General features: G+C 34.7%; 1 pseudogene; it reads left to right on the forward strand.

The window, feature by feature from the left end:
- LOC108359748 (uncharacterized) overlaps positions 1–7683 on the forward strand; it is a 23312-nt pseudogene extending 15629 nt beyond the window's left edge.
- Positions 7684–8712: the final 1029 nt, after the last annotated feature.

An 8712-nucleotide genomic window follows, 5' to 3' on the forward strand; every position in this document is an offset into this window, starting at 1 on the left:
CTATGAGCTTCTACATTGAACTATGTTGGCCTTTCCTTGGTGAATTGTCGTAGGTGGAAATATTGGTGAATGTAGACAGTTGCTGGTTTAGTTTGCTGGCAATGGCATACATACAAAAGCAGTGTCTACAGTAAATAGATACATGAACTTCACTACCTACTCATTTTTGTTAGTACCTGATTCTTTTAGTGCTGGTATGAGGTAATGCACCAGTGGATAAGGTCGCCAGGCGCTAATTCAAGCGGCATCTTACCGCGCTGTTTCGTACCTAATACAAAACAGTGCCCAAATTATTATACATTCAAAAGTTCAGCTTAAATTATGTTTTGCTGACATAGAATATTTGCTTCCAAAAAAGCCACACTCATGCATCCTCTGGGAAATGGTACAAAAGTCATCAAATAAAACCTGTGGAGTCAACAGCTGTGGAGTTTATGGCGGTTGGCTACCGTCCACAAATATAAATATGCACTCTGCATAGCTTTTTAAAATGGCAAGTCCAAAAATTCACTTTGCTGCAAACCTTCCTTTTGGTCTACATGAAATTGCAAACACTGTTAATACATCCATTTTTTCATGTGCTAAAAATCGTACTTATCTAAAGGGCTACATGTCCAAAATTATTGCTACGTGTTCCTAATTAATCAATCTATGTATATTTATTGATTCCTGCAAAATTGACCCATGTAATATTAAAATTAACACATTTTTCTGCATTGTTTACATATTTTTATATCCGTTTTGGCATTTCTCTCTCGCAATTGCACCAAGATGACGTCACGCAAAAATTACGCTCAAAAGTCCTCTCTCATTGGCGCAATCTTGTATTCTATCATTCTTGGGTATGTATGTATATCAGCATTTTAGTTGAAAGTACGTTTTGCTCGTCGCTCTCTTCATCGCTCCACTACACTCCTATCCTTCGTTTTATTCAGATACCACAAATGCGTGATCCTTAAAATTCTGCTATCATTCTTGCCACAAATGTATGTTTTCTTCGAAAATACTCAAGCACTACCAGTAGAGTACTCTACTGTCAAATACCTTTTACTCGCAGTAGTTGCGGAAGGCAAAGTAAATACTCTACGCGTCTTGCTATTGATCGGTAGTTTATGTACGTACGCTTGCAGAAACTGGTTTATGCTTACTCACACTTGACCCGAACGATGAGAGTAAAGGAGGGAAAGTATTTGCGCGGCGATCGGATGTCTTGTTAGGCCCTTTAAATGGAATTGCGCAGGAGTTTATCACATATACATATGTATATCGATAACCGTTCTACCAATTTGTACCAAACTCGGTATTTTTATTGTGCTTGCTACATAAAAGCAAAACGTTGAAAATTATTGAAATCGGACTAAAATTACGGCCGCTTTTCATATAACGGTAAATTTCAGAAATGCTTGAAACTGCAATATTTCGAAATTTAAGGACGCTTATTTACTCACAATTGATACCATCTAGCGGTAAGGTGAAAAAACATATATTTAATACTTGCGCCGGGTATTTAATGTTCGGCTCCACCCGAACTTAGACTTTCTTACTTGTTTATGAACCGATTTGGCGAATATTCAAAATATGTATTGGAAACGGTAAAGGCAGTCCCATTGCAAAAAAGAGCTGCCAGATGGTACTGAGGTCGAGTTATTACTAAAAATCGACAAGTAAGAAAAGGTACGGTGAATGTCAGACTAAATCGACCTATTGAACCATTGAGTATATCTAACTCTTGTGTGTTACGATTGGCCCAATGGATATGATTTGCCAACGTTATTATGCGTTAAAGCTTCGTGCGAAGACACCAGGGTTGAGTTGTGCAGTGTTAAATCTCAAATCACCACCTGTCGAAATACCTTAAAAGGCAGTTTCGTGAAAGCAATTTAATGAATTTTTATTATTTTTTTTTTGAATTAAATATGGAACCTGATAGAAAAAAATCTTTTTCACTTAAATTGTTTTCATGAAACTGGCTTTTAAGGTATTTCATCTGAAATAAGTCTGTGTAAGTACATACATGCATACATATGTAGGATTTCTGTTGAAAAATGATACTCACCCATTTTGAAATTGCCACCAACTATAAGAAAAAGTTTCTAGAGCAGATTCACTATAGATCCGGATCATTGTTGCCGATAGGGAACTTCTTCATGGACATAACACTTTCCTTAGGTTATTTAAGGCGGCAAACGACCACCAAACCATAATCTTAGCCAATGAATGTGCAAATAAAAAACGTAAACGTGGACTGTTGGAGAAAACGTTTAAACTAAAAATCTAAATTTGGGCGGGACGAAAGTCGCCGGGTCTGCTAGTATATAAATAAAATGATCGCAAGCTTAGGAATTAATACAAAATTAAGAATAGAAAAATTCTGCAAATTCAATACCTAATCCTAAAAAAAATATATATATGCCTATGTACCTACTAAAAGGAATGCAGAAAATTTTATGTACAACAACTAAGAAAAAGGTACTAAATATTTAGGCGAATGGACTACAAAAGAGAAGGTTTATCATGCCATGCCACATTAGGTCAAATTAGTGCGAAATTAATAGCATCTAAAATATAGCGTTCTTTAAATGTAAAAGGATGGAAACCGTTAAAAAAGTGTAAAGTCAGTAAATGAAATGTAAAAACATGACTTGACTTTCGTAAAAGAGACTCTTTTATGTTCAAATGATGAGTATATGTGTTTAGGTAGTTCTCGAAAACATTATCCAAATAGCTTGGTTTTGAAACAAGTTATTTTCTTACCATACTCAACCCGGAGAGGGTTAAGCTACATAAATAAAATAAGTATGGTCATATGTACATAAATGGTTTCATCAAGGGATTAAAAAAATATATATATTATCGAAGTCCCTTAATTACAAAAAAAAATATTTACCACATGTCTTGCAGATATGCCTTGAGGAGTGATTCCTAAAGCAGTTAGTTTTCATAAAACACTTCATTCTCCCTTAAAATTGTTCCCAAATTGTCCACTGATATTATTTATATTCAGAATGCAAATGCTGCATTGTAACACATTTACCAAAAATTGCTGGTAACTTCCTGAAAAGAATACGAATGTTTTTGAAACTAGTTTACGAAAAGAGTGTTCAAAGCTCTATTCACCTGGAGCTACAAATTTCGAAATTGAGGCTGGCATTTTTTTTTTGCTATCACATACTTCCTTTTCACTATTTATCACCATTAAAATGGACTATTTACCATCAATAAAATGCAAGCAAATTTTGAAGGCTGCTATTGTTGTACAGCGCCACTTGCGGCCGGGTAAAATACTAAAATTTAGGCTAAGTTATTTTTAGCGAAAGGGAGGACAGAACCGCAATTTTTGGGGATAGCCAAAAATTCGGATAAAATGTTAGCTTTCGCATTTTAACACATTTTAGCGATAGCGAAAGTTAGAATCCGGCTGCTGGTCGACACAGTTGGCTTTGATTCCTAAAACAACTTCATCAGTAAGAAACGGATAATAATTCCATAATGTTCGTCTTTGTTTGGTAAATAATTGCAAAAAAGACGCGTTTTTTCTTCTAAGAGTTTCATGAAACTTTCGCACATATCAACAGCACCAAATTTGTTTTTCAACATGGTTGACAACCGAAGAAAGCCTCTGTTTCTTTGAACATCCGAGCAGTCAAACTACAAACATCTCACCTTTTGTAATAGCATGATAGCCCAGAAAAAACTGCTTTTCTTGAAAACGGCGGCTTAAGTAAAATAACACCAACTCATTACATCCCAGTTTATCCATTTCCATTTCCATTTTGTTTGCCGAAAGTTAACAAAATTGTAAAAGCTTACATTGAATCATAAAAGCAAATAAATTAGAAAATGTTTGAGGTTATGCAAATAAGTCAGTTTGTTTTGCAAACAAATGATAAAAAGTCACTTTTTTTAAATTAGGACATAGGCTCTCACTTATATTTTTGTTTCACATTAAAAATGTTCCTTTAATTATTCGAACTTTATAAAAAAATGCACTTTAAACTTAAGAAATAAACCGGTTGCGCAAACAACGTGTCAATAATGTTTTGAAAGTGTAACTTTGTTTGATTGCTGTCTAACGGTGATTTTTATTTTACAAAAACAGAGTGAAGTTTCTGTTATTTTGGAGTATTCCCTACAGAATGGCATCAAAAAATAATGTAAAACTGCGTTTACGAAATTGGAATTTCGCACGGCCAAATGAATCATTTGACCTAATGTGCATGCGTGTAATTTTGTGACATCCGCTCGCGTTCGTGCTGTTTATTGTTTTCCCGATGCTTCCACGTAGTTGGTGGCGTCTTTTGTAGCTCATTCGTCGTCCAACACTCTCCTCTATTGCTGACGGTACTCGCGGGAATATTAAGCTATAATTTCCAGCGTGCTTATGTGGTCATCAACCTACTATTTTGGGATTTATGATGGATCAGCTGTCCGACATAGCCCAACATATGTATACAATTGTATATTCGAAACAAAACTCAGTGCCTTCAATTTCCTTTTGTTTTTACGTGTGTTGGTGCGTTTAGTGTTAGTGGTGCTGAGATGGTGGTCGTTACTGTCGGACAGACGTGATCCTGATGTAGATAGCTTATCCGTGTGGATGTGATCCTTCTCAGGTCTAAACTGGATGGAGGTCCATTTGCCGTATTTCCTCTGGCGAACTATAAAAGACAAATACAGAGTTTAGGCGATATTTTAAAAATATTATGTGAGCATTCGCATAGATGTGTATACATACGCATGTATGTACATATATGCAAGCCTTCCTGCACATATGCACATTTGCGTACTCGCATATCTCATCGATGCCGTTTCGCAACCAAGGCGGCCAAGGATGATCGCTCTTGGGAAAGCTCAAATAGCTTACCCTGATGGGGATACGAACGTCTATCCCAACAGGCCTCCAGGCCTGCCAGGGCATATATGTACATATGTACATACATTTAGCTGAATGTTTCTTAGAAACCACTCAACTTTCCTCCTATTCCTGTGTAGCAGAAAGGTATCAATAAAAAAATTAGCACCATTAGCGGTCAATCAAAAATGGTTGCTTTCCTTTGGGTTTATTTAATATTAGGTATTTAGAAACTTCGAACGCTTTATTCGCGCACTTTCACCAACTGATGGCCCGTTGGTTACGGTTACCCCCAGTGTTGCCAGGTTTTCGGCATGAGAAAACGTCCCCCTTGGTCTGAAAAAACGTCATTTCCTACCCAAAAACGTCTTCTCCATGTATGCACACAGAATTGTTCTTATTAAACTTTTATTGTATACAAAAGTACATATGTACGTAAGGTATATTAAAATGTCATTTCGACAGAGCACATTTAAAATTCATTAGTGGTATTCACCAAAGTGAGCAAGTGGCCTGGCAATCTGGCAAAACAGCAGATGAGTTCAAGCAACGATTGTTGAAAACAATTTGGTGAATACCACTATTGTAAACTGGTTTGAGATCGTTAATATAAAAATCATTTTATACATACACTTGTGATCAGCTGATTAAGTCATCAATATTTTGATCGATTTTGGCTGTTTTTCTTTTGTTTATTTAATGTTTATTATTTTTTCATAAAAGCCCAGCTAATTATATAACTAACACAATATAAATTCACATTTCAAACTTTGTGCAAAAATTATAAAAAATCTGCAAAGTTTCAGCTGTTTGATAGCCCATTAAATGCCAGGGTAATAATTGTAGTATTATTTTGTACACGAGCAGCAAAAGAACACTCCAACTCGGTTAAACTTGTCTTGGCAGCACTGGTGTGAATTATCAGAAAATGAGCAAAACAAACAAAAAAAAAAATGAACAATTGCATTGGAAATAAATAAATGAAATAAAATTAAATATTTGAGAGTTAAATAAAATCATTTTTTTATAGGTTGCGACAATTTTGGCCGAAGATCAAAGCGATTTACGCCGCATCCGCGATGAGAGAGATGCTCAGGAGGCAGTGAACGTAATTTTTTCAAGTTCTAGCTCCAGTTCGGACACAGAAAGCGAGAGTGAGGAACACCCAAAGTGCAGACATTTTGAAGCCACTCTCGATTCCATGAGCGAGATGGATTTCAAGCTACATATGCGGCTGAAGTGAGGAACTGTGGATTATTTAATATGTAAGTAATACAAACAGTTCGGCAATTTTGGTCCAAAGCGTGACAACAAACCAAAGGATGGAATATTTCATGGGAACGGTTTAGTTATTTGCCAGATGATTTCGGGCTATTGTTTCCGAATGGGTGACCCGATCCAAAAAAATTTTACACACAATTGTAATCAAGGTGTGCTGCACAAAAATACTGTTTATCGAGCATACATATCGGGTGTCAAAATCTTATTTTACCATTTTCTAATTATTCCCCAGGGGTCTGTGGAACGTTTCAAGGGGTCAGGTGTGACTTTTTGCAAAGCTTGAACTGTGCTCTTTCTAGTGGGTTGGAAATTAACATTAATCAGTTTTTGGAGCGTCGCAGTTATTGAAGCTACTGGCAATACAAAGAATTGTCCTTGGGTTGGTTTTCATGTCCACATATTTAGATTTGTGGGGTACATCCACATTCCATGACAATCTTCGATGTGGAATTCTGAAAATTGAAGTGCTTTAAAAGCCGCCTATTAGAAAAAATATTGTCACCGCATGTAGATCTGGACGAAAGTCGATTATCTATCTTGCATTAAGTAATATTTTTCTTTAACTTTCAGCAAGATATTCTTCATCTACCTAACGAATCCAGTGGTGGAACGTTGCGAATAAGTTCGAAAAAAGCCGTTTTTATGTACATTTGGTACGTAAGTAACACGGTTACTTTTAGGCAGTTGGCGAATTTATTTGGAGTAGCGCCATCGGCTGCATGGTCAACAGTACGTCGAGTCACTGGATTTTTAATTTCGATCAGCCACGAATACATTAAGTGGCCACAAGATGCCTATATGGATGAAGTTGTGAATAGCTTCGAGCAAAAAAAAGGTATACCCGGTGTTATTGGAGCAATTGATTGTACGCAATAGCTATAAACGCACCGAAAGAGCATAAGGAGAACTATTTTGACCGGAAGAAAACATACAGCATTGTATTGCAAGCGGTAGTGGATGCTAATAAAAAGTTCATTAACATAAGTTGTGGTGAACCGGGATCCATGTATGATTACCGAGTATTAAGACGATCTCGAATCTATGAACTGGCAGAAACGCGTTTCGAAGAAATGTTTCCGAATTCATCCTTCATTATCGGAGATTCAGCATACCCTTCAAGCAACTGGCTTGTATCCCCCTATAAAGATTATGGGAATTTAACGGAAAGTCAACGAAAATTTAATAAGTTACATTCTTCTACGCGCATAGTAGTCGAGAATGCGTTTGGGTTATTAAAGGGTCGCTTTCGGAGATTGCCTAAGTTTACTGGACAAATTGAATTAAAAGCTGTGACGAACATAGTAGCCGAACAATGAAGTAAATTTTGAACAACTTGAGGAGAATATCGAAGAACCCAACCAGGACGAACCCCTTGACAGAAGAGAAGTTCTGTTCAATCACTTGAGACGACAAAACATAATATAATTGTTTTAACTATTTATGTAAGTGTCACATTATTTAAATAACTAAACATTTACCTTTAAACTAATAAAATTATGTTATTTGTATTTCCGCTCAAGACTAACATCACAAACCCATCTTCATATATTTAAATGTAANTAGTTTTAACTATTTATGTAAGTGTCACATTATTTAAAAAACTAAACTTTTAACCTTTAAACTAATAAAATTATGTTGTTTGTATTTCCGCTCAAGACTAACATCACAAACCCATCTTCATATATTTAAATGTAATTCATTATGCGCAATAATCGGTAACCTTAAACACTTGGAGAATTTTAAAAAACCATTTCTGCTATTCGAACAGGTATTTTTAACAAAAAACTATGAAATTTTAATTTTAAATTATATTTCAGCTGTTTCGGCTTACTGTTACCGAAATTAATAAAAGTCAAAGCTTTTTAGCTGTAAATTTGTTCCGGTGACAATGGTGGATGGTGCTATGTTACCACGGTCAATTAGTGCTTTTTCTAAAAAACGAAAACTACAAATTTTTTCTTTAAAAAACGAAAGTTAATTTTTTTCCTTTTCACAACAAATTAATGCCGTAGTTAACTTTTCCAATTTCAAAAATTACTTACGTTTTAATTTTCAAGTAAATAAGCATAATCTGTCTATTTATTTCACTTGTTAAATTCATTTTCGACATTATGTATTGTACCTTTAAAACTATAAAAACTGAAATAAAATTAACGTAATTTCAAGACAAAAATAAATTTCACGAAGTTATTTTTATTAGAAAATGTAAATCTAAGACCAAAAACTTAGATACAATAAAAGTCGTTTCAAAACAAAGCAAATGTTTAAATTAAAATCACATTTTTTACATAAATTCAAGCGTGAGTTACGAGATTATTCTTATTAGAAAATGTAACTTAAATACTAAAAACTTAAATAAAATNGTTAAATAAAATTAAAGTAGTTTCAATACAAAAGCATTGTTAAAATTAAAATCACATTTTTTCATACATTCAAGCGTGAGCTACGAAATTATTTTTAATACAATATTTAAGTTTAAGACTAAAACCTTAGATAAAATAAAAGTAATTTTAAAACAAAAACAAATGTTAAAATTAAAATCACATTTCCTACATTAACTCAAGCGTGAGTTACGAGAC

This window comes from Rhagoletis zephyria, unplaced genomic scaffold, assembly GCF_001687245.7.
Source record: "Rhagoletis zephyria isolate East Lansing unplaced genomic scaffold, Rhagoletis_zephyria_1.1 Rzeph_scaffold_00450, whole genome shotgun sequence".
Classification (NCBI taxonomy): Eukaryota; Metazoa; Arthropoda; class Insecta; order Diptera; family Tephritidae; genus Rhagoletis; species Rhagoletis zephyria.